Below are 27,712 nucleotides of genomic sequence, written 5' to 3'. Positions count from 1 at the left end.
TCAGCACCAGTTGGTTTATGCAGAAGGAGCACGTCTGTAATAACCTAAGTCAGCACCAGTTGGTTTATGCAGAGGTAGCACGTCTGTAATTACCTAAGTCAGCACCAGTTGGTTTATGCAGAGGTAGCACGTCTGTAATAACCTAAGTCAGCACCAGTTGGTTTATGCAGAGGTAGCACGTCTGTAATAACCTAAGTCAGCATCAGTTGGTTTATGCAGAAGGAGCACGTCTGTAATTACCTAAGTCAGCACCAGTTGGTTTATGCAGAAAGAGCACGTCTGTAATTACCTAAGTCAGCATCAGTTGGTTTATGCAGAAGGAGCACGTCTGTAATTACCTAAGTCAGCATCAGTTGGTTTATGCAGAAGGAGCACGTCTGTAATTACCTAAGTCAGCATCAGTTGGTTTATGCAGAAGGAGCACGTCTGTAATTACCTAAGTCAGCACCAGTTGGTTTATGCAGAAGGAGCACGTCTGTAATTACCTAAGTCAGCATCAGTTGGTTTATGCAGAAGGAGCACGTCTGTAATTACCTAAGTCAGCATCAGTTGGTTTATGCAGAAGGAGCACGCCCAAAAATACTTCAGTCAGCACCAGTTGGTTCAGATTCGAGTGATGATACTGAGGAATTAAAATCAATTTATTATGAACATGATGTTGTAAAATCTGATCCTGAACAGTCTGTTGGGGAAACAAAGGATAAAACTGCTTATGAGCTTAAAAAAGAAAAAGCAGCAAAGTTACAATCTGAGGCAATGATTACTAAGGAAACCTAGAGAAGTGCAGGAAAATATAAGGACTAAGGCCCTCATTCAGAGCCGTACGCTCTGAGCAGAGCGCACACTCTGAATGAGGGCCGCCCTCCATAAAAATGGAGCGTCCTCCTGGACGCTCGTATAGCTGTGGGTCACCACCCACTGCCTATACGAGCGTGCAGTTTGATGGCCATGATGGTCGCGACCATCGCGACCATCGAAACTGCGAGCCGGAGCCTGCGGTTGAGGTTTTCAACCGCAAGCTCCGGAGTGATTTTGGCTCTATCAGAGCCAAAATCACTCCCACTGACATCACTAGTGATGTCAGTGGGCCGGCTTCTGACGGGAGGTGTTCCCGTGGGAACGCCCCCGTCAGGGAGGCACGCCCCCGGCACACCCACCAAAGGGGGCGTGCTGTCAATCAACATCGACAGCACGCCCCCTTTGATCAGACACAACGAGCGAAGGAAAGTCCTTCGCTCGTCGCGTCTGGCGCATGCGCACGACGGAGCTCCCTCCGTCGTGCGCATGCTCAGTGCACACCATCGACCCACTTGCGAGCGGACAGCCGCTTGCGAGTGGGTCTGAATCAGGGCCTAAGACAGTGACATTACAGCCTGTGTGTGTATATACAGAGCCAGGAGAGCAGGGAGGGAAAGATTGGTTCCGCTGTGGGCCCCATGGAGACAGACAGCTTTGCAGCCTTAATGCAGAATTTACCTGACCCGAAAAAGAATTTGCAGAAAAGTTATAAATATGTTGAAACTTTATCATTATTACATGAGCCCACAGGGAAAGATTGGAAGCAGCTTATGTTAGCTATGTGGCCAGAGAACAGTGTAACATCTGAAGATGTCATTACTGAGGTTATGCTTAATGCTACGCAGCTAACAGCAAAAGAACGGAAAACAGTTGTTAAATGAGTTGAGGAACAGTTGAAGCTACGTAGTGTTTCCACAGCAGATTGTATGGTCTAAACTGTATCAGACTAAACCGGATCTCTCTGAGGAACAGTTGAAGCTACGTAGTGTTTCCACAGCAGATTGTATGGTTTAACTGTATCAGACTAACAGGAACTCTCTGAGGAACAGCTGAAGCTACGTAGTGTTTCCACAGCAGATTGTATGGTCTAATTGTATCAGACTAAACAGGATCTCTCTGAGGAACAGCTGAAGCTACGTAGTGTTTCCACAGCAGATTGTATGGTCTAATTGTATCAGACTAAACAGGATCTCTCTGAGGAACAGCTGAAGCTACGTAGTGTTTCCACAGCAGATTGTATGGTCTAAACTGTATCAGACTAAACAGGATCTCTCTGAGGAACAGCTGAAGCTACGTAGTGTTTCCACAGCAGATTGTATGGTCTAAACTGTATCAGACTAACAGGATCTCTCTGAGGAACAGCTGAAGCTACGTAGTGTTTCCACAGCAGATTGTATGGTCTAAACTGTATCAGACTAAACCGGATCTCTCTGAGGAATAGCTGAAGCTACGTAGTGTTTCCACAGCAGATTGTATGGTCTAAACTGTATCAGACTAACCAGGATCTCTCTGAGGAACAGTTGAAGCTACGTAGTGTTTCCACAGCAGATTGTATGGTCTAAACCAGGGGTCTTCAAACTTGGCCCTCCAGATGCTGTGGAACTACACATCCCAGCATGCACTGCACATAGTTTTAGCATGCTGTTATATCAAAAAGGTGGCAGTGCATGCTGGGATGTGTAGTTCCACAGCAGCTGGAGGGCCTAGTTTGAAGACCCCTGGTCTAAACTGTATCAGACTAAACAGGATCTCTCTGAGGCAGTTGCTGATTATCATAAGAGGTTAATGGACAACCTATAAGATTTTGGTGGTATTACGGATGAGAATGTACAGGTTGCGTATATGGTAAAGGGATTGTTTATGGAAGGACTTAATGAGACATTATGTGAGAGGGTAACAATTCAGTATCCAGAATGGAAAGAGCAGACTTTCAGCTTTTTGGTGACTGCTGCTAAAAGACATGAGAGAAACATTTTGCAGAGAAAGTAAAAAACAAAAGAGAAATTAATGACATTACAGATTAGGAATCTGGAAAGTACTGTGCAGGATAACCGTAATAGAAATTGTTTTTCATGTGAAGAGTTTGGTCACTTTCAAAGCTGTGCCCGATGTTACTGTTACGACAGAGCATATTACCATTCCCAATGTGTCCCCCTCCCAGATTTATGGGCAGGAATGGGGAGTTCATTCCTGGATCCAGAGCAAGTTTTCACCCTCCTCCTCTTACTAGATTTTTTTTTTTCAAATATATTTATTTGATTTTTTTAAAAACAGAAACATACAATATATGTGGTATACCAAACATTGTGTCAGTCAGGGTTCAGCCTAGGATCGACTATCTGTTACCTCCGTGCCAGCTTCCCCTGACTCCTTGTGGTCAGACGTCTGGTGCGAGATGCTGAGTATTCTGCCTTAGGTGCTTTTGTGGACTTCCATGGTCGGCTGTGTGTGTTGGGAATCGGAGTTCCCATCATGGGCTCCACCATGACATTTCCTCTGATGTGACAGTCCTCCTAAGCAATGGTAGCATGATCTTCAGTCAGCTGATGCTGTGCTCCAATTAAATGCTACCCCTGGGTATAAATCCGCCTCCAGAACTCCAGGAAGTTGCCTGATCAACAGCTGTCACTCCTAGTGTACTAGTTGAGTTTTGTTCCAGGTTCCCTTGGTTTCCACATCTAGTTACTGGTGTTTCCCTGTGAGCAGCAGTGCGACCTACATCTCTGCCTGTATTATTGGTCAAGTGCACCCTGTGGTGCAAAAGTGCATCTGCACGCCATTTCCCTGTGTATTCCGTGTGTGTTAACCTGCGGTGCTAAAGTGCTTCAGCACTCCTCTCCTTGTGTTCCCTCGTGTGCCACCTCTCAGTGCAAATGTGCGTCCACACGCCATTCCCTGTGTATCCCTTGTGAGTTTACCTGTGGTGCTAAAGTGCATCTGCCCGGCATTTCTGGTGTATTCTTCTAGTGTACCTTTCAAGGGTCAATCCCAGTGTACCTCTCAAGTGCTAATTCTAAGTACCATCTTCTAGTTAACTCCTTGTGTAACAGTGCCTTGGTTAGGCACTTTCCCTGGTCCATTTGATATCCACAGTCTCTATTCCACGGAATCTTGAATACCTGGTCAAAGGACCGCGACCTGCCTGCAGGGTGCAGCTAAGCCCATATCCCGCTTGGAGGGGTCACTGGTGAACACCTCCCTGCAGGTTAGACTCCACACCATTAACCAGGTCTCTCATGTCCAAGATCTGTGGACGAGGAGTTCGGTTATCCAGGTCTCTCATCTCTGACTTCTTCCCTAAACTCAAGACCACTAACGGCATACCTGACACATTGGTACGTATATGTATACATATTTCAGAAATGCATTAAGTAAACCACTTTAATAATAAAAGCGGAACACAATAGAGGGAATAAAAAGGAGAAGGGAAAGAAAGGTAACAGAAAGGAGGTAAACTGAAGTAGATGAAGGGATTACATCTCAATACAAAGCAATACAATACAAATCAGTCATCTTTTGTGTCTCATCTCTAAACTGACTCTAAGAGACGTTTATAGAGGTACAATTCCGTTTTTTCAAATACTTTGAAGATACAAGGCTGGGTTTCTGCTGATAATGTCTCAACATATGGTCCCCATTTATGGTAGAATTTAATAACATCTTTCTCTATATTTATAAAGGTGGAATAACGATCATGAAAAAGAATATTAAGCAGCATGTTATGAACTGTCATGAGAGAAGGAGAAGACCTGGAGATCCATTATTTCAATATAGCTTTTTTGGCTGCTGTTACTAATATTATAAGGAAAGGTTGCATTTGTTTATTTAGTCCCTGTAATTTCCATTCTGTAAAATCTGCACATAAAAAAGCAGCCGGACTTTACATAAAGGAGGTTGAAAATTTTTAATTAATAAAGTGTAGTATTTTATACCTAAAACATTTAATTTGACAACATTCCCAAAAGTTGTGATAAAATGTAGCTGAGGGATGTTTGCATTTGGGGCAGGAGCCTGTCTCCTCTACAAAATGCTTCCTCTGGGCTTGGAATATATAAGCACCATACAATGTGTTCACATGGACTTCTTGAAGAGAAGTAGATTGTAAAACACGTAGAACGGAGTCGTAGTGTAAAAATATATCAGTGTCTTGTGTTATTGAGGGTATATTCAATGCCCATGATTTAACCAAGCCTCTGATAATTAACACAGGTCATCGGTATCAAGTCTGGGTATAGGTATCTAGTCCTATAGGTATTTTGACGTATCAAATTCAACAGGGACATCATTGGATCAGGAAAGTCTTGTCCAGACATAGCTTTCGGGAGAATTAATATAATGACGCATTTGAAAATAAGAGAAAAGATGGTATCGAGTTAGTCCATATTTTTCTTGAATAGCCCGATATGATAAAAGAAAGCCACCAGGGTCAAACACATCTGCAATCTTTTTAATCCCCTTAAGTTGCAATCTATAGTAAGTAGCATTTTCTATAACAGGTGTAAACATAGGATAACCCCAAAAGGGAATAAGAGGAGGTACACATGGGTTTCTCTTTAGGATTTTATCATCCACCATGTGTTATATGTGTCTCGAAAAATAATATGATCATATATCTGAGCAGGTAAATGAGATTTAGGGGTGTGAAGCAAAGTACCTGGAGAATATGGATATAGGAGAGCACAATAGAATTCATAAGACGTGTAAATACTTCTTTCCCATAACCTATCTGCAATATATCGGGAAAATATAGAGTGGGAGAATTGTGAGAGATCAGGCGTCCCCAGACCCCCATTACTGCGTGTCTTCTGCAATATATCGGGAAAATATAGAGTGGGAGAACTGTGAGAGATCAGGCGTTCCCAGACCCCCATTACTGCGTGTCTTCTGCAATATATCGGGAAAATATAGAGTTGGAGAATTGTGAAAGATCAGGCGTTCCCAGACCCCCATTACTGCGTGTCTTCTGCAATATATCGGGAAAATATAGAGTGGGAGAATTGTGAGAGATCAGGCGTCCCCGGACCCCCAATACTGCGTGTCTTCTGCAAATTACAGCGAGAGGTTCTTCATTTACCATTTTTCCATATAAGTTTCTGAAAAGACTTTGACAATAGCTTAACATCCTTCTGCCGAATGTTTAAGGGAAGCATCTGCACAACATAGGACAGTTTAGGGAATACAATTGATTTTATAAGCGCAACTCTTCCCATTAATGAAAGTGGTAGTAATTGGCATTTTTATAGCATTGCAGTAATACAAGTAATCACTGGTGTAAAATTAATGTTATAGAGAGTAGATAATAGGGAAGTAATTTGTATTCCTAAATATTTAAATTTGGTAGTCACCACTTTAATGTCTTGGAAAGATTCCCCTAATAAAATTGTATTCCTTGCTGTTCCCAACGGCAAAAGTTCAGATTTATTGATATTAATTTTGTACCCAGAAAATGTTCCAAATTCTGAAATGATATCAAAAACTATAGGAAGGGAATAATTTGGATGGGATAAAAATAAAAGCATATTATCTGCAAATGAAGCTAAAGCTACTACATTTATGTTAATGCCTTGAAAGTCTGGGGAATGTCTGATAGCTATAGCTAAGGGTTCTAAAGACCTCTTGCTAGATTTTATAGAGCAGGTTTTTGCCCCCCTCCTAATGCTGGGTTTTACACTCCTCGGTTTAAGCCTGTCACAATGGATCCAAACACACGGCCTTTTGTTCATAAGGGAGGGGTCAATTCTTTAGCTTGCCCATTGGATGAGGCGTGTACCAATATACTTGCATTACAGGTGCCTAAGGTATCTGAACCTACAATATAAATACAAGTAGGTAATGATATTTACCCTTTCTTACTAGATACAGGTGCTGAGTGTAGTGTCTTAAAGGACAAAGGGACTATTTCAAAAAACATCACAGACTGTTCAAGTAGTAGGAATTACTGGTGAAATGATGACTCTCCCAGTTTCTACAAAACAGGACATTACACGAGGACCGATTTCTACAACACATGCAATTATTCCTTCAACAAAAGCTCCATCAAATTTGTTAGGGAGAGATTTGCTGTGTAAACTGCAATGTACAATTTACTGTACTCTGGATGGAGTATTTTTACAGATTCCAGGAAAATACACAGAGGATGCGCAGGCGTACTTGGATATGGCAAACGTTCCTACACCTATATATCCGGTGACTCTTACTCCAGAGATAGAACAAATGCTGGGAGAAGTTCCAGAAAAACTCTGGACAACAGATTCACAGGATGTTGGGTTGATGAATGATGCCCCGTCAGTGTATGTTGAGTTGTTGCCAGGTGAGTCTCCACCACACGTACCTCAGTACCCACTAAAACCAGAAGCAGATGTGGGTATAGAACCAGTTATCCAATCTCTCCTAACAAAAGGAATATTGGTGAAATGTATGAGTCCACCTAATACTCAGATATATCCAATTCCAAAGCAAAAAACAAGTACGGCTACAGGTAAAACTATGGGTTGGCGGCTAGTGCAGGATTTAAGAGCTTTAAACAAAGTGGTAAAGTCATATTTTCCGGTAGTTCCGAATCCTGCAACCGTTCTGAGGCAGATACCTGAGGATACAACTCATTTTTCAGTTATAGATTTGTGCAGTGCTTTCTTTTCATTACCGATATATCCAGAATCACAATATCTTTTTGCCTTTACTTTAAGGTATTCAATATACTAGGCTTAGTCATGGGTTTGTGGATTCACCAATAATTTTTTTCCCAGTACTTGCAAAACAACTTACAGTCTTTTGTACCAACAGGTGGTTCAGTTCTTATTCAATACGTGGATCATCTGCTATTGTTTCAAGTCATTTTAGACATCGCTAGAAGATACTAAACAACTGTTGTGTTTTCTTTCAGAGGCAGGTCACAAAGTTTCAAGAGAGAAGATTAAGCTCTATTCTGAAAAGGTTAAATACCTAGGTCATTGCTTGGCACCAGGCCAGACACCTAGATCCACAGAGGATTGCTTTCATTGATAAGCATCCTTTGCCTAAGACACAAAAGGAGGTGCGTGCATTTCTAGGAATGACTCAATGTTGCAGACAATGGATACCAGGGTTTTCTTCCGTTACATTAGCTTTACAGAAATTGATTTCTCATGATCAACCTCAACTTCTACAACATACACCTGAGTCAATTGAATCATTTGAGGAAATTAGAGAACTTCTGGCTGCAGCCCCGGCACTGGGTCTCCCACGTTATAAATTGCCCTTTCAACTTTATTGTACAGAGGATAAGAACACGGCCATAGGCATGTTAACTCAAATTCATGGGGACATGCATAGACCATTTGGTTATTTCAGTGCACAGCTCGATGCAGCTGCGAGAGCTCTGCCTACTTGTCTCGGAGCAGACGGGACTGCGGTTTTACTCGTAGATAAGACTCAGGACATTGTGCTTCAGCCTGAATTACATTTATACATTCCACATGCTGTAGCTCAGTTACTAAACAATGCTCAGACCAGACATGTCGGCAGCCAGATTTTCATGTTGGGAGATTATCTTTTAACCCCTACTAATGTACATATCCACAAGTGTGCCACTCTCATTCCTGCTACATTGTTACCCGGGAGAGGAGAGATTTGAATAAAAGGGGTTGATGAGCATGACTGCATGAAATACATGAGACAAAACTTCTGTAAGACCAGACATTTCTGAAGTTCCATTAGAAAATCCTGAATTGGTCTTTGTCACTGATGGCAGCTGTCACAGACAACATATGATGGCTCTTTGGTGACAGGGTATGCAGTGACTACACAGGATGAGATAGTGGAAGATAACCCATTGGGTCCACCACATTCAGCACAGGTGGCAGCTGTCACAGACAAACACATGATGGCTCTTTGGTGACAGGGTATGCAGTGACTACACAGGATGAGGCAGTGGAAGCTAACCCATTGGGTCCCCCACATTCAGCACAGGTGGCAGCTGTCACAGACAAACACATGATGGCTCTTTGGTGACAGGGTATGCAGTGACTACACAGGATGAGGTAGTGGAAGATAACCCATTGGGTCCCCCACATTCAGCACAGGTGGCAGCTGTCACAGACAAACACATGATGGCTCTTTGGTGACAGGGTATGCAGTGACTACACAGGATGAGGTAGTGGAAGCTAACCCATTGGGTCCCCCACATTCAGCACAGGTGGCAGCTGTCACAGACAAACACATGATGGCTCTTTGGTGACAGGGTATGCAGTGACTACACAGGATGAGGTAGTGGAAGATAACCCATTGGGTCCCCCACATTCAGCGCAGGTGGCAGCTGTCACAGACAAACACATGATGGTTCTTTGGTGACAGGGTATGCAGTGACTACACAGGATGCGATAGTGGAAGATAACCCATTGGGTCCACCACATTCAGCACAGGTGGCAGAACTTACAGCATTAATAAGAGCATGCCAGCTAGCTGAAGGTAAAAGAGTTAACACCTATACTGACTCCAGATATGTGTTTGGGGTTGTTCAGGATTTTGGTGCAATTTGGAGGCATAGGGGTTATCTCACAGCTTCAGGAACCCCAATTGTTCATGACCTACAGTCAAAGAACTGATTGAAGCAATACAATTACCAAAAGTCGCAGTGATGAAGTGTCAGGCACATACTAAACAGAATGACACCATTTCCATGGGGAATAGATTAGCTGACACAGCAGCAAGAGAAGCAGCTAGTTTGACTATAAGTGAGGAACCAGTGGTAAACACTAAATTCATGTTGTTTAAGGAAATTACATTTGAGCTCTTAAAACAATGTCAGGAAAATACTCCCCACATTGAGGTTAATACTTGGAAGCTAAGAAATTGCAACAAAAGGGAAGATGGTGTTTGGGTAGATGCAGAAGGAAGACCAGTGGCACCAAAGGCGTTACTACCAGCCCTTGCAGAAGGTGCTCATGGACTAGTACATTTGGGAGCAGACAATATGAATCGCATTGTGCAATCTTATTGGTGTGCTCCAGGTTTCATGTCAGTGACTAGAGCCAAACGTCAAGGTTGTGTAATTTGCCTGAAGAACAATGTGGGGAAAACTGTGCCTACAAAGGTAAATCATCTACCAAATTCCACAGGTCCTTTCCAGAGATTGCAAATAGATTATATTCAGGTACCTAAGTCCAGAGGGTTCAAGTACATGTTGGTTTGTGTTTGTATGTTCAGCAGGTGGATTGAAGGATGGTCTACGGCCACCGATACTGCGCAAATTGCAAGAATTTGTATGTAGATATGGTTTACCTTGTGTTATTGAAAGTGACAGGGGAACTCATTTTACAGGAAAAGTGTTTCAGAAAATGTGTGAAATTATGGGAATAGAATCAAAATTGCATACTCCGTATTATCCAAAGCGTCAGCCAAAGTTGAGAGACAGAATGGGGTTATAAAAATAGGCTAGCCAAATTTACAAGAGACAGGAATGGCGTGGCCCGAAGCCCTACCTTTGGTGCTTCGTAGCATAAGAACCACACCTAAACCCTGCTCAATCTATCACCTTATGAGTTACTTTTGGGACTGCAACCACAAAACCTTACTAACCCAAAAATTTACTTTAAAATGCAACATGATTTGACTGGTTATTGTGTCATAAAATTGTCTAAACAGTTGCAAGATCTGCGAAAAGCTCAACAAGATGTTCAACCAGCATCTGCAATTGGTCCAGCACATGAGATACAGCCTGGAGACTATGTTATGATAAGAAGTTTTTTACATTCTGGTTCCCTTACAGATCGATGGGATGGTCTTTGGCAAGTACTGCTGACAACAGACACAGCTGTAAAGGTTGCTGAGAACACCTGGATTCACGGCTCTCACTGCAAAAAGGACAGAGATCCGAGCTTAAAGGGACCAAAAGACTCAGGACCTCATTCAGAGTCGGTTGAAGCGGCCGCACGGTCGTACGTCACCGATTTTCGCTAAAGTGCGCATGCATAAAGTTCGCAATGCGCGTGCGCAAACTAGCCGCTACGATCAGAAATTTCTCTCTCCTTGAACACAGCCAGGTCGGTAGTTTGAGTGACAGATTGGGGCGTTTGTGGGTGGTAACAGGGGAAGGTGCTTGAAAACGGGGGAGTGGAGATCCGAACGCAGGCGTGCCTAATTATGCGAATGCCGTTTTATGGGAGTGCATACGGTTTATGGGAGTGCATAATTAACAAAGTAGCGTCATGGCACATGTGACATGGGAGGTTTTTACACTGACATGATCGTAGTGCTTAAGAGAGGGTATGGTCAACCTTAAGCTCTACGACCAGTTCCGATGGTTCCTGATGGTTTCGATTAATCCTTATATGCCCGGAGATGACGTGTAATGCGTACGAAAAGGGGGCGTATTTTTTTGTTTTCCGGCCGCTTCCTCCCCTTGGTCGGCCAGCTACCGATCCGAACTTAGGGACGCAACTTGCGAGGGAATCATTTGCATATCTGACCCCTTTTCCCGTACGACCGTGCGGCCGCTTCGACCGACTCTGAATGAGGTCCTCAGACTCAAGTGCTGAAATCAAGACCGAATTATATCTGAAATAACTCTTCAAGCAAGATGGAAGTGATTGCTTACCACAGACTGCAGGCCTAGACTGATGCAAAATAGAACTTTTAACATTGTGGTCTGTGTGTTGGGTTTCTTCCTAGTTATTTCAGTAGTGGGACTGATTTTTGCTGGAGAGCGAGCGAGCGAGGGTTCATGGTCTGGTTACTACACATCCAGTAATTTGGATGGAGTTTATTCTAATATTTCCTTTTCTAAGCAGGACAAGAGCTAAATGACCGGTGTCAGGAGACTGATTTACCATCCGTTGAAAAGTGTATTTGTGACTACTGTACTAAATCACCAGAGGAAAGATGTATATTGTGGTGTATGGAAAATATTGGTTATTATTCAGAGGAATATCCCATTCAGCAATATCATGCATTGGGGTATTCAATTACAGGCATAATTGACCATTGTCGCCATCGTTGGCGATATCGTCCATCTGATCGGCCAATATCATGGCCGATTTCCGCCAACGACGGCGAGGGCAGGCGAAAAAATTAGCAAAATCTCTTTTTGGGTAAAAATGTGGGGATTTCTTACAGAACACTTTGGACAGCCCCCCTAATGACACTTTAGCGAAAAAAAAACGTAAGTTGCACACTTTGGCAAAAAACGACCGCTGAAATTTCAGTTAAACATTTTTTTTCCATGAAAAATGCATTTAACGTATTGGGGCTGGTATTTCAGAGGGCCATAAGGATGTGCCAATTGTTTTAAACACCGCACATGGCTGGCGCAGGCGGTTTTTTATAACCGCAAAAAAAACGCCTGCGCCAGCCACGTGCGATGCTTAGAACACTTGACGCATCCTTATGGCCCTCCAAAATACCAGCCCCATTATGTTAAATGGATTTTTCATGGAAAAAAAAAATTAACGAAATTTCAGCGTTCGTTTTTCGCCAAAGTGCGCAGCTTACGATGGAGAAAACTTTTCTCCAGTTTTTTTTCTCCAATTAAGTTTTCGCTGTTTTTTGGTGAAAAAACATCCGTTTTCGCCGCTAATTGAATACGGCCCATTGTTGGGTAAAATATTAAATGTTACTAACTGTTGGATGTGCACCAGAACTCCATTATTAAGTGGAGATATGCCACTGACACCAGTACCAGCTTTTCACACTGACATTACTAAGATACATACCATAGCTTGTGAGGATTGTTTTGCTAAATGGTCTGGTCAAAAGGTTACTGATACTTATAATCTGACAAAACCTCCAGTGATTACATTAGCTCCACATGTAAGTGAATATATTCCTTTTTGTTTTAATAAAACAATTTATGAAATGCAACAGTTACACCTCAGATTTGCACAACTGCAGGATTGTATACTATTCCTAGGCCCGAACACCCAATACAGCTAGGAAAGGCTGAGACAGGATACTGCAAAAACATCATTACTATGCACAAGCCCTATGTTCCTCAATGTGACAAATTCTGTAAGGTCTTCTGAAACCTGATTGTTTAACATGTACCACCGATTTTTATCAATCAATTATTAAGAATCATTTGATTATACATTTCCTGTGAGGAAACCCAGGAATTCAGAGGATAATGAGACAGAGAAAGGCAGTAAGGTAGAAGGTCAGGTAAACAGCGAGGAAGATACTAGGACAGAAAATGGGTCAGAACAGGAGATATTTCACACGTCACCTGGGAATGATAGTTGCTACTATGGTATTAGGATTTGATGTTCCTTTCCTTTTGCCAAATGATCTCTATTACATATGTGGAAAATATGCTTACAAATGGTTACCAATCAATTCCTAAGGTATTTGTTATTTAGGTTGAGTGATTCCACAATTTTATTCCATAACTCATGATGATTTGCAAAAAGTTCTTTTGCAGGGTACCAATATTGGACGTTCTAAAACAGACATTGATCCAGTGAAAAAAAAGAGAATTTCTCTGATAAACATCGTATTGGTACAGCCTTTGATAACTTTCTTACATCTGGCAATTGGGGATATTTGGAAAATCAACAAGAGATTATTGATCTGGCTGAGTTTATGGACAATGTGACTGAACTTTATGATGAGACTTTCAGATATGTTGGGCATGAGTTAAAAGCATTTCGAAATGAACTATTGCAACACCGCTTAACGCTGGACTATCTAAATGCACAAGCGGGGGGATACTGTCTTACTCTTGAAACAAATCTTGGAGTTCATTGTTGCAATTATCTGACCAATGACACTACTGATCCGGAAGCTGTCATTACTAATTACATGAAAGAGGCTCATGATATGAAAGAAAAATTTTGCCATATACATTATGATAAAGATTCAGAAAACATTTCATGGTGGTCATGGTTAGATCCTAGTAAATGGGTTTCAGTATTTAGAAAATGGTTTACCAATTTGTTTCATGCTATGACAGTTTATTCTTGCTATTGTGATCTTGGTTCTTCTCAACTATGCAGTCTACCGATGTGGCCTATGCTGTATTCAAGGGCTACACAGAGAGGTTGCTACAGTATGAGGGAAACAGGAACACATTACAATAAAGAGACACCTGGGATAGATATGGAGGAGCTTTATGTTCCAGTGTAATCTATAAATATGTCACATGTACAATAAAGAGACACCTGGGATAGATATGGAGGAGCTTTATGTTCCAGTGTAATCTATAAATATGACACATGTACAATACAGAGACACCTGGGATAGATATGGAGGAGCTTTATGTTCCACTGTAATCTATAAATATGACACAAGTACAATAAAGAGACACCTGGGATAGATATGGAGGAGCTTTATATTCCAGTGTCATCTATACATATGACACATGTACAATACAGAGACACCTGGGATAGATATGGAGGAGCTTTATGTTCCAGTGTAATCTATAAATATGACACATGTACAATAAAGAGACACCTGGGATAGATATGGAGGAGCTTTATATTCCAGTGTCATCTATACATATGACACATGTACAATACAGAGACACCTGGGATAGATATGGAGGAGCTTTATGTTTCAGTGTAATCTATAAATATGAGCCATGTACAATAAAGAGACACCTGGGATAGATATGGAGGCGCTTTATGTTTCAGTGTAATCTATAAATATGACACATGTACAATACAGAGACACCTGGGATAGATATGGAGGAGCTTTATGTTCCAGTGTAATCTATAAATATGACAAATGTACAATAAAGAGACACCTGGGATAGATATGGAGGAGCTTTATGTTCCAGTGTAATCTATAAATATGTCACATGTACAATAAAGAGACACCTGGGATAGATATGGAGGAGCTTTATGTTCCAGTGTAATCTATAAATATGACACATGTACAATACAGACACCTGGGATAGATATGGAGGCGCTTTATGTTCCAGTGTAATCTATAAATATGTCATATGTACAATAAAAAGACACCTGGGACAGATATGGAGGAGCTTTATGTTCCAGTGTAATCTATAAATATGACACATGTACAATACAGATACCTGGGATAGATATGGAGGAGCTTTATGTTCCAGTGTATTCTATACATGTCACATGTACAATACAGAGACACCTGGGATAGATATGGAGGAGCTTTATGTTCCAGTGTAATCTATAAATATGACATATGTACAATAAAGAGACACCTGGGATAGATATGGAGGAGCTTTATGTTCCAGTGTAATCTATAATTATAACATGTACAATACAGACACCTGGGATAGATATGGAGGAGCTTTATGTTCCAGTGTAATCTATAAATATGACACATGTACAATAAAGAGACACCTGGGATAGATATGGAGGAGCTTTATGTTCCAGTGTAATCTATAAATATGACACATGTACAATAAAGAGACACCTGGGATAGATATGGAGGAGCTTTATGTTCCAGTGTAATCTATAAATATCACATATGTACAATAAAGAGACACCTGGGATATGGAGGAGCTTTATGTTCCAGTGTAATCTATAAATATGACACATGTACAATAAAGAGACACCTGGGATAGGTATGGAGGAGCTTTATGTTCCAGTGTAATCTATAAATATCACATATGTACAATAAAGAGACACCAGGGATAGATATAGAGGAGCTTAATGTTCCAGTGTAATCTATAAATATGTCACATGTACAATAAAGAGACACCTGGGATAGATATGGAGGAGCTTTATGTTCCAGTGTAATCTATAAATATAACACATGTACAATAAAGAGACACCTGGGATAGATATGGAGGAGCTTTATGTTCCAGTGTAATCTATAAATATGACACATGTACAATAAAGAGACACCTGGGATAGATATGGAGGAGCTTTATGTTCCAGTGTAATCTATAAATATGACACATGTACAATAAAGAGACACCTGGGATAGATATGGAGGAGCTTTATGTTCCAGTGTAATCTATAAATATGACACATGTACAATAAAGAGACACCTGGGATAGATATGGAGGAGCTTTATGTTCCAGTGTAATCTATAAATATGACACATGTACAATACAGAGACACCTGGGATAGATATGGAGGAGCTTTATGTTCCAGTGTAATCTATAAATATGACACATGTAGAATAGAGAGACACCTGGGATAGATATGGAGGAGCTTTATCTTCCAGTGTAATCTATAAATATGACACATGTACAATAAAGAGACACCTGGGATAGCTATGGTGGAGCTTTATGATCCAGTGTAATCTATAAATATGACACATGTACAATAAAGAGACACCTGGGATAGATATGGAGGAGCTTTATGTTCCAGTGTAATCTATAAATATAACACATGTACAATAAAGAGACACCTGGGATAGATATGGAGGAGCTTTATGTTCCAGTGTAATCTATAAATATGACACATGTACAAAAAAGAGACACCTGGGATAGATATGGAGGAGCTTTATGTTCCAGTGTAATCTATAAATATGACACATGTACAATACAGAGACACCTGGGATAGATATGGAGGAGCTTTATGTTCCAGTGTAATCTATAAATATAACACATGTACAATAAAGAGACACCTGGGATAGATATGGAGGAGCTTTATGTTCCAGTGTAATCTATAAATATGACACATGTACAATACAGAGACACCTGGGATAGATATGGAGGAGCTTTATGTTTCAGAGTAATCTATAAATATGACACATGAACAATAGAGACACCTGGGACAGATATGGAGGAGCTTTATGTTCCAGTGTAATCTATACATATGACACATGTACAATACAGAGACACCAGGGATAGATATGGAGGCGCTTTATGTTCCAGTGTAATCTATAAATATGACACATGTACAATAAAGAGACACCTGGGATAGATATGGATGAGCATTATGTTCCAGTGTAATCTATAAATATGACACATGTACAATAAAGAGACACCTGGGATAGAAATGGAGGAGCTTTATGTTCCAGTGTAATCTATAAATATGACACATGTACAATAAAGAGACACCTAGGATAGATATGGAGGAGCTTTATGTTCCAGTGTAATCTATAAATATGTCACATGTACAATAAACAGACACCTGGGATAGATATGGAGGAGCTTTATGTTCCAGTGTAATCTATAAAAATGACACATGTACAATAAAGAGAAGCCTGGGATAGATATGGAGGAGCTTTATGTTCCAGTGTAATCTATAAATATGTCACATGTACAATACAGAGACACCTGGGATAGATATGGAGGAGCTTTATGTTCCAGTGTAATCTATAAATATGTCACATGTACAATAAAGAGACACCTAGGATAGATATGGAGGAGCTTTATGTTCCAGTGTAATCTGTAAATATGTCACATGTACAATAAACAGACACCTGGGATAGATATGGAGGAGCTTTATGTTCCAGTGTAATCTGTAAATATGACACATGTACAATACAGAGACACCTGGGATAGATATGGAGGAGCTTTATGTTCCAGTGTAATCTATAAATATGACACATGTACAATAAAGAGAAGCCTGGGATAGATATGGAGGAGCTTTATGTTCCAGTGTAATCTATAAATATGTCACATGTACAATACAGAGACACCTGGGATAGATATGGAGGAGCTTTATGTTCCAGTGTAATCTATAAATATCACACATGTACAATAAAGAGACACCTGGGATATGGAGGAGCTTTATGTTCCAGTGTAATCTATAAATATGTCACATGTACAATACAGAGACACCTGGGATAGATATAGAGGAGCTTTATGTTCCAGTGTAATTTATAAATATGACACATGTACAATAAAGAGACACCTAGGATAGATATGGAGGAGCTTTATGTTCCAGTGTAATCTATAAATATGTCACATGTACAATAGACACCTGGGATAGATATGGAGGAGCTTTATGTTCCAGTGTAATCTGTAAATATGTCACATGTACAATAAACAGACACCTGGGATAGAAATGGAGGAGCTTTATGTTCCAGTGTAATCTATAAATATGACACATGTACAATAAAGAGAAGCCTGGGATAGATATGGACGAGCTTTATGTTCCAGTGTAATCTATAAATATGTCACATGTACAATACAGAGACACCTGGGATATATATGGAGGAGCTTTATGTACCAGTGTAATCTATAAATATGTCACATGTACAATACAGAGACACCTGGGATAGATATGGAGGAGCTTTATGTTCCAGTGTAATCTATAAATATCACACATGTACAATAAAGAGACACCTGGGATATGGAGGAGCTTTATGTTCCAGTGTAATCTATAAATATGTCACATGTACAATACAGAGACACCTGGGATAGATATGGAGGAGCTTCATGTTCCAGTGTAATCTATAAAAATGACACATGTACAATAAAGACACCTGGGATAGGTATGGAGGAGCTTTATGTTCCAGTGTAATCTATAAATATCACATATGTACAATAAAGAGACACCTGAGATAGATATAGAGGAGCTTTACGTTCCAGTGTAATCTATAAATATGTCACATGTACAATAAAGAGACACCTGGGATAGATATGGAGGAGCTTTATGTTCCAGTGTAATCTATAAATATGACACATGTACAATACAGACACCTGGGATAGATATGGAGGAGCTTTATGTTCCAGTGTAATCTATAAATATGTCATATGTACAATAAAGAGACACCTGGGACAGATATGGAGGAGCTTTATGTTCCAGTGTAATCTATAAATATGACACATGTACAATACAGATACCTGGGATAGATATGGAGGAGCTTTATGTTCCAGTGTAATCTATACATGTCACATGTACAATACAGAGACACCTGGGATAGATATGGAGGAGCTTTATGTTCCAGTGTAATCTATAAATATGACATATGTACAATACAGACACGTGGGATAGATATGGAGGAGCTTTATGTTCCAGTGTAATCTATAAATATGACACATGTACAATAAAGAGACACCTGGGATAGATATGGAGGATCTTTATGTTCCAGTGTAATCTATACATGTCACATATACAATAAAGAGACACCTGGGATAGATATGGTGGAGCTTTATGTTCCAGTGTAATCTATAAATATGACACAAGTAGAATAGAGAGACACCTGGGATAGATATGGAGGAGCTTTATGTTCCAGTGTAATCTATAAATATGACACATGTACAATAAACAGACACCTGGGATAGATATGGAGGAGCTTTATGTTCCAGTGTAATCTATAAATATGACACATGTACAATAAAGAGACACCTAGGATAGATATGGAGGAGCTTTATGTTCCAGTGTAATCTATAAATATGTCACATGTACAATAAACAGACACCTGGGATAGATATGGAGGAGCTTTATGTTCCAGTGTAATCTATAAATATGACACATGTACAATAAAGAGAAGCCTGGGATAGATATGGAGGAGCATTATGTTCCAGTGTAATCTATAAATATGTCACATGTACAATACAGAGACACCTGGGATAGATATGGAGGAGCTTTATGTTCCAGTGTAATCTATAAATATGACACATGTACAATAAAGAGACACCTAGGATAGATATGGAGGAGCTTTATGTTCCAGTGTAATCTGTAAATATGTCACATGTACAATAAACAGACACCTGGGATAGATATGGAGGAGCTTTATGTTCCAGTGTAATCTGTAAATATGACACATGTACAATACAGAGACACCTGGGATAGATATGGAGGAGCTTTATGTTCCAGTGTAATCTATAAATATGACACATGTACAATAAAGAGACACCTGGGATAGATATGGAGGAGCTTTATGTTCCAGTGTAATCTATAAATATGACACATGTACAATACAGAGACACCTGGGATAGATATGGAGGAGCTTTATGTTCCAGTGTAATCTATAAATATGACACATGTAGAATAGAGAGACACCTGGGATAGATATGGAGGAGCTTTATCTTCCAGTGTAATCTATAAATATGACACATGTACAATAAAGAGACACCTGGGATAGCTATGGTGGAGCTTTATGATCCAGTGTAATCTATAAATATGACACATGTACAATAAAGAGACACCTGGGATAGATATGGAGGAGCTTTATGTTCCAGTGTAATCTATAAATATAACACATGTACAATAAAGAGACACCTGGGATAGATATGGAGGAGCTTTATGTTCCAGTGTAATCTATAAATATGACACATGTACAAAAAAGAGACACCTGGGATAGATATGGAGGAGCTTTATGTTCCAGTGTAATCTATAAATATGACACATGTACAATACAGAGACACCTGGGATAGATATGGAGGAGCTTTATGTTCCAGTGTAATCTATAAATATAACACATGTACAATAAAGAGACACCTGGGATAGATATGGAGGAGCTTTATGTTCCAGTGTAATCTATAAATATGACACATGTACAATACAGAGACACCTGGGATAGATATGGAGGAGCTTTATGTTTCAGAGTAATCTATAAATATGACACATGAACAATAGAGACACCTGGGACAGATATGGAGGAGCTTTATGTTCCAGTGTAATCTATACATATGACACATGTACAATACAGAGACACCAGGGATAGATATGGAGGCGCTTTATGTTCCAGTGTAATCTATAAATATGACACATGTACAATAAAGAGACACCTGGGATAGATATGGATGAGCATTATGTTCCAGTGTAATCTATAAATATGACACATGTACAATAAAGAGACACCTGGGATAGAAATGGAGGAGCTTTATGTTCCAGTGTAATCTATAAATATGACACATGTACAATAAAGAGACACCTAGGATAGATATGGAGGAGCTTTATGTTCCAGTGTAATCTATAAATATGTCACATGTACAATAAACAGACACCTGGGATAGATATGGAGGAGCTTTATGTTCCAGTGTAATCTATAAAAATGACACATGTACAATAAAGAGAAGCCTGGGATAGATATGGAGGAGCTTTATGTTCCAGTGTAATCTATAAATATGTCACATGTACAATACAGAGACACCTGGGATAGATATGGAGGAGCTTTATGTTCCAGTGTAATCTATAAATATGTCACATGTACAATAAAGAGACACCTAGGATAGATATGGAGGAGCTTTATGTTCCAGTGTAATCTGTAAATATGTCACATGTACAATAAACAGACACCTGGGATAGATATGGAGGAGCTTTATGTTCCAGTGTAATCTGTAAATATGACACATGTACAATACAGAGACACCTGGGATAGATATGGAGGAGCTTTATGTTCCAGTGTAATCTATAAATATGACACATGTACAATAAAGAGAAGCCTGGGATAGATATGGAGGAGCTTTATGTTCCAGTGTAATCTATAAATATGTCACATGTACAATACAGAGACACCTGGGATAGATATGGAGGAGCTTTATGTTCCAGTGTAATCTATAAATATCACACATGTACAATAAAGAGACACCTGGGATATGGAGGAGCTTTATGTTCCAGTGTAATCTATAAATATGTCACATGTACAATACAGAGACACCTGGGATAGATATAGAGGAGCTTTATGTTCCAGTGTAATTTATAAATATGACACATGTACAATAAAGAGACACCTAGGATAGATATGGAGGAGCTTTATGTTCCAGTGTAATCTATAAATATGTCACATGTACAATAGACACCTGGGATAGATATGGAGGAGCTTTATGTTCCAGTGTAATCTGTAAATATGTCACATGTACAATAAACAGACACCTGGGATAGAAATGGAGGAGCTTTATGTTCCAGTGTAATCTATAAATATGACACATGTACAATAAAGAGAAGCCTGGGATAGATATGGACGAGCTTTATGTTCCAGTGTAATCTATAAATATGTCACATGTACAATACAGAGACACCTGGGATATATATGGAGGAGCTTTATGTACCAGTGTAATCTATAAATATGTCACATGTACAATACAGAGACACCTGGGATAGATATGGAGGAGCTTTATGTTCCAGTGTAATCTATAAATATCACACATGTACAATAAAGAGACACCTGGGATATGGAGGAGCTTTATGTTCCAGTGTAATCTATAAATATGTCACATGTACAATACAGAGACACCTGGGATAGATATGGAGGAGCTTCATGTTCCAGTGTAATCTATAAAAATGACACATGTACAATAAAGACACCTGGGATAGGTATGGAGGAGCTTTATGTTCCAGTGTAATCTATAAATATCACATATGTACAATAAAGAGACACCTGAGATAGATATAGAGGAGCTTTACGTTCCAGTGTAATCTATAAATATGTCACATGTACAATAAAGAGACACCTGGGATAGATATGGAGGAGCTTTATGTTCCAGTGTAATCTATAAATATGACACATGTACAATACAGACACCTGGGATAGATATGGAGGAGCTTTATGTTCCAGTGTAATCTATAAATATGTCATATGTACAATAAAGAGACACCTGGGACAGATATGGAGGAGCTTTATGTTCCAGTGTAATCTATAAATATGACACATGTACAATACAGATACCTGGGATAGATATGGAGGAGCTTTATGTTCCAGTGTAATCTATACATGTCACATGTACAATACAGAGACACCTGGGATAGATATGGAGGAGCTTTATGTTCCAGTGTAATCTATAAATATGACATATGTACAATACAGACACGTGGGATAGATATGGAGGAGCTTTATGTTCCAGTGTAATCTATAAATATGACACATGTACAATAAAGAGACACCTGGGATAGATATGGAGGATCTTTATGTTCCAGTGTAATCTATACATGTCACATATACAATAAAGAGACACCTGGGATAGATATGGTGGAGCTTTATGTTCCAGTGTAATCTATAAATATGACACAAGTAGAATAGAGAGACACCTGGGATAGATATGGAGGAGCTTTATGTTCCAGTGTAATCTATAAATATGACACATGTACAATAAACAGACACCTGGGATAGATATGGAGGAGCTTTATGTTCCAGTGTAATCTATAAATATGACACATGTACAATAAAGAGACACCTAGGATAGATATGGAGGAGCTTTATGTTCCAGTGTAATCTATAAATATGTCACATGTACAATAAACAGACACCTGGGATAGATATGGAGGAGCTTTATGTTCCAGTGTAATCTATAAATATGACACATGTACAATAAAGAGAAGCCTGGGATAGATATGGAGGAGCATTATGTTCCAGTGTAATCTATAAATATGTCACATGTACAATACAGAGACACCTGGGATAGATATGGAGGAGCTTTATGTTCCAGTGTAATCTATAAATATGACACATGTACAATAAAGAGACACCTAGGATAGATATGGAGGAGCTTTATGTTCCAGTGTAATCTGTAAATATGTCACATGTACAATAAACAGACACCTGGGATAGATATGGAGGAGCTTTATGTTCCAGTGTAATCTGTAAATATGACACATGTACAATACAGAGACACCTGGGATAGATATGGAGGAGCTTTATGTTCCAGTGTAATCTATAAATATGACATGTACAATAAAGAGAAGCCTGGGATAGATATGGAGGACCTTTATGTTCCAGTGTAATCTATAAATATCACACATGTACAATAAAGAGACACCTGGGATATGGAGGAGCTTTATGTTCCAGTGTAATCTATAAATATTTCACATATACAATACAGAGACACCTGGGATAGATATGGAGGAGCTTCATGTTCCAGTGTAATCTATAAAAATGACACATGTACAATAAAGAGACACCTGGGATAGATATGGAGGAGCTTTATGTTCCAGTGTAATCTATAAATATCACACATGTACAATAAAGAGACACCTGGGATATTTAGGAGCTTTATGTTCCAGTGTAATCTATAAATATGACACATGTAAAAATAAAGAGACACCTGGGATAGATATGGAGGAGCTTTATGTTCCAGTGTAATCTATAAATATGACACATGTACAATAAAGAGACACCTGGGATAGATATGGAGGATCTTTATGTTCCAGTGTAATCTATAAATATGACACATGTACAATAAAGAGACACCTGGGATAGATATGGAGGAGCTTTATGTTCCATTGTAATCTATAAATATGACACATGTACAATACAGAGACACCTGGGATAGATATGTAGGAGCTTTATGTTCCAGTGTAATCTATAAATATAACACATGTACAATAAAGAGACACCTGGGATAGATATGGAGGAGCTTTATGTTCCAGTGTAATCTATAAATATGACACATGTACAATACAGAGACAGCTGGGATAGATATGGAGGAGCTTTATGTTTCAGAGTAATCTATAAATATGACACATGAACAATAGAGACACCTGGGACAGATATGGAGGAGCTTTATGTTCCAGTGTAATCTATACATATGACACATGTACAATACAGAGACACCAGGGATAGATATGGAGGAGCTTTATGTTCCAGTGTAATCTATAAATATGACACATGTACAATAAAGAGACACCTGGGATAGATATGGAGGAGCATTATGTTCCAGTGTAATCTATAAATATGACACATGTACAATAAAGAGACACCTGGGATAGAAATGGAGAAGCTTTATGTTCCAGTGTAATCTATAAATATGACACATGTACAATAAAGAGACACCTAGGATAGATATGGAGGAGCTTTATGTTCCAGTGTAATCTATAAATATGTCACATGTACAATAAACAGACACCTGGGATAGATATGGAGGAGCTTTATGTTCCAGTGTAATCTATAAAAATGACACATGTACAATAAAGAGAAGCCTGGGATAGATATGGAGGAGCTTTATGTTCCAGTGTAATCTATAAATATGTCACATGTACAATACAGAGACACCTGGGATAGATATGGAGGAGCTTTATGTTCCAGTGTAATCTATAAATATGACACATGTACAATAAAGAGACACCTAGGATAGATATGGAGGAGCTTTATGTACCAGTGTAATCTGTAAATATGTCACATGTACAATAAACAGACACCTGGGATAGATATGGAGGAGCTTTATGTTCCAGTGTAATCTGTAAATATGACACATGTACAATACAGAGACACCTGGGATAGATATGGAGGAGCTTTATGTTCCAGTGTAATCTATAAATATGACACATGTACAATAAAGAGAAGCCTGGGATAGATATGGAGGAGCTTTATGTTCCAGTGTAATCTGTAAATATGACACATGTACAATACAGAGACACCTGGGATAGATATGGAGGAGCTTTATGTTCCAGTGTAATCTATAAATATGACATGTACAATAAAGAGAAGCCTGGGATAGATATGGAGGACCTTTATGTTCCAGTGTAATCTATAAATATCACACATGTACAATAAAGAGACACCTGGGATATGGAGGAGCTTTATGTTCCAGTGTAATCTATAAATATGTCACATATACAATACAGAGACACCTGGGATAGATATGGAGGAGCTTCATGTTCCAGTGTAATCTATAAAAATGACACATGTACAATAAAGAGACACCTGGGATAGGTATGGAGGAGCTTTATGTTCCAGTGTAATCTATAAATATGACACATGTACAATAAAGAGACACCTAGGATAGATATGGAGGAGCTTTATGTTCCAGTGTAATCTATAAATATGTCACATGTACAATACAGTGACACCTGGGATAGATATGGAGGAGCTTTATGTTCCAGTGTAATCTATAAATATCACACATGTACAATAAAGAGACACCTGGGATATTTAGGAGCTTTATGTTCCAGTGTAATCTATAAATATGACACATGTAAAAATAAAGAGACACCTGGGATAGATATGGAGGAGCTTTATGTTCCAGTGTAATCTATAAATATGACACATGTACAATAAAGAGACACCTGGGATAGATATGGAGGATCTTTATGTTCCAGTGTAATCTATAAATATGACACATGTACAATAAAGAGACACCTGGGATAGATATGGAGGAGCTTTATGTTCCATTGTAATCTATAAATATGACACATGTACAATACAGAGACACCTGGGATAGATATGGAGGAGCTTTATGTTCCAGTGTAATCTATAAATATAACACATGTACAATAAAGAGACACCTGGGATAGATATGGAGGAGCTTTATGTTCCAGTGTAATCTATAAATATGACACATGTACAATACAGAGACAGCTGGGATAGATATGGAGGAGCTTTATGTTTCAGAGTAATCTATAAATATGACACATGAACAATAGAGACACCTGGGACAGATATGGAGGAGCTTTATGTTCCAGTGTAATCTATACATATGACACATGTACAATACAGAGACACCAGGGATAGATATGGAGGAGCTTTATGTTCCAGTGTAATCTATAAATATGACACATGTACAATAAAGAGACACCTGGGATAGATATGGAGGAGCATTATGTTCCAGTGTAATCTATAAATATGACACATGTACAATAAAGAGACACCTGGGATAGAAATGGAGGAGCTTTATGTTCCAGTGTAATCTATAAATATGACACATGTACAATAAAGAGACACCTAGGATAGATATGGAGGAGCTTTATGTTCCAGTGTAATCTATAAATATGTCACATGTACAATAAACAGACACCTGGGATAGATATGGAGGAGCTTTATGTTCCAGTGTAATCTATAAAAATGACACATGTACAATAAAGAGAAGCCTGGGATAGATATGGAGGAGCTTTATGTTCCAGTGTAATCTATAAATATGTCACATGTACAATACAGAGACACCTGGGATAGATATGGAGGAGCTTTATGTTCCAGTGTAATCTATAAATATGACACATGTACAATAAAGAGACACCTAGGATAGATATGGAGGAGCTTTATGTTCCAGTGTAATCTGTAAATATGTCACATGTACAATAAACAGACACCTGGGATAGATATGGAGGAGCTTTATGTTCCAGTGTAATCTGTAAATATGACACATGTACAATACAGAGACACCTGGGATAGATATGGAGGAGCTTTATGTTCCAGTGTAATCTATAAATATGACACATGTACAATAAAGAGAAGCCTGGGATAGATATGGAGGAGCTTTATGTTCCAGTGTAATCTATAAATATGTCACATGTACAATACAGAGACACCTGGGATAGATATGGAGGAGCTTTATGTTCCAGTGTAATCTATAAATATCACACATGTACAATAAAGAGACACCTGGGATATGGAGGAGCTTTATGTTCCAGTGTAATCTATAAATATGTCACATGTACAATACAGAGACACCTGGGATAGATATGGAGGAGCTTTATGTTCCAGTGTAATCTATAAATATGACACATGTACAATAAAGAGACACCTAGGATAGATATGGAGGAGCTTTATGTTCCAGTGTAATCTGTAAATATGTCACATGTACACTAAACAGACACCTGGGATAGATATGGAGGAGCTTTATGTTCCAGTGTAATCTGTAAATATGACACATGTACAATACAGAGACACCTGGGATAGATATGGAGGAGCTTTATGTTCCAGTGTAATCTATAAATATGACATGTACAATAAAGAGAAGCCTGGGATAGATATGGAGGAGCTTTATGTTCCAGTGTAATCTATAAATATCACACATGTACAATAAAGAGACACCTGGGATATGGAGGAGCTTTATGTTCCAGTGTAATCTATAAATATGTCACATGTACAATACAGAGACACCTGGGATAGCTATGGAGGAGCTTCATGTTCCAGTGTAATCTATAAAAATGACACATGTACAATAAAGAGACACCTGGGATAGGTATGGAGGAGCTTTATGTTCCAGTGTAATCTATAAATATGACACATGTACAATAAAGAGACACCTAGGATAGATATGGAGGAGCTTTATGTTCCAGTGTAATCTATAAATATGTCACATGTACAATACAGTGACACCTGGGATAGATATGGAGGAGCTTTATGTTCCAGTGTAATCTATAAATATCACACATGTACAATAAAGAGACACCTTGGATATTTA

At 39.1% G+C, this 27,712-nt stretch overlaps 1 pseudogene; it reads left to right on the top strand.

The window, feature by feature from the left end:
• The first annotated feature begins 11,353 nt into the window (after nucleotides 1-11,353).
• Nucleotides 11,354-13,847, top strand: LOC148442678 (uncharacterized; annotated as a pseudogene).
• The last annotated feature ends 13,865 nt before the right edge of the window (nucleotides 13,848-27,712 follow it).

This window comes from Taudactylus pleione, unplaced genomic scaffold, assembly GCF_031769625.1.
Source record: "Taudactylus pleione unplaced genomic scaffold, aTauple2 ptg001421l, whole genome shotgun sequence".
NCBI classification, from domain to species: Eukaryota; Metazoa; Chordata; class Amphibia; order Anura; family Myobatrachidae; genus Taudactylus; species Taudactylus pleione.
The sequence above is the reverse complement of the archived record's forward strand: the minus strand, read 5'-3'. Positions and strand labels throughout refer to the sequence as shown.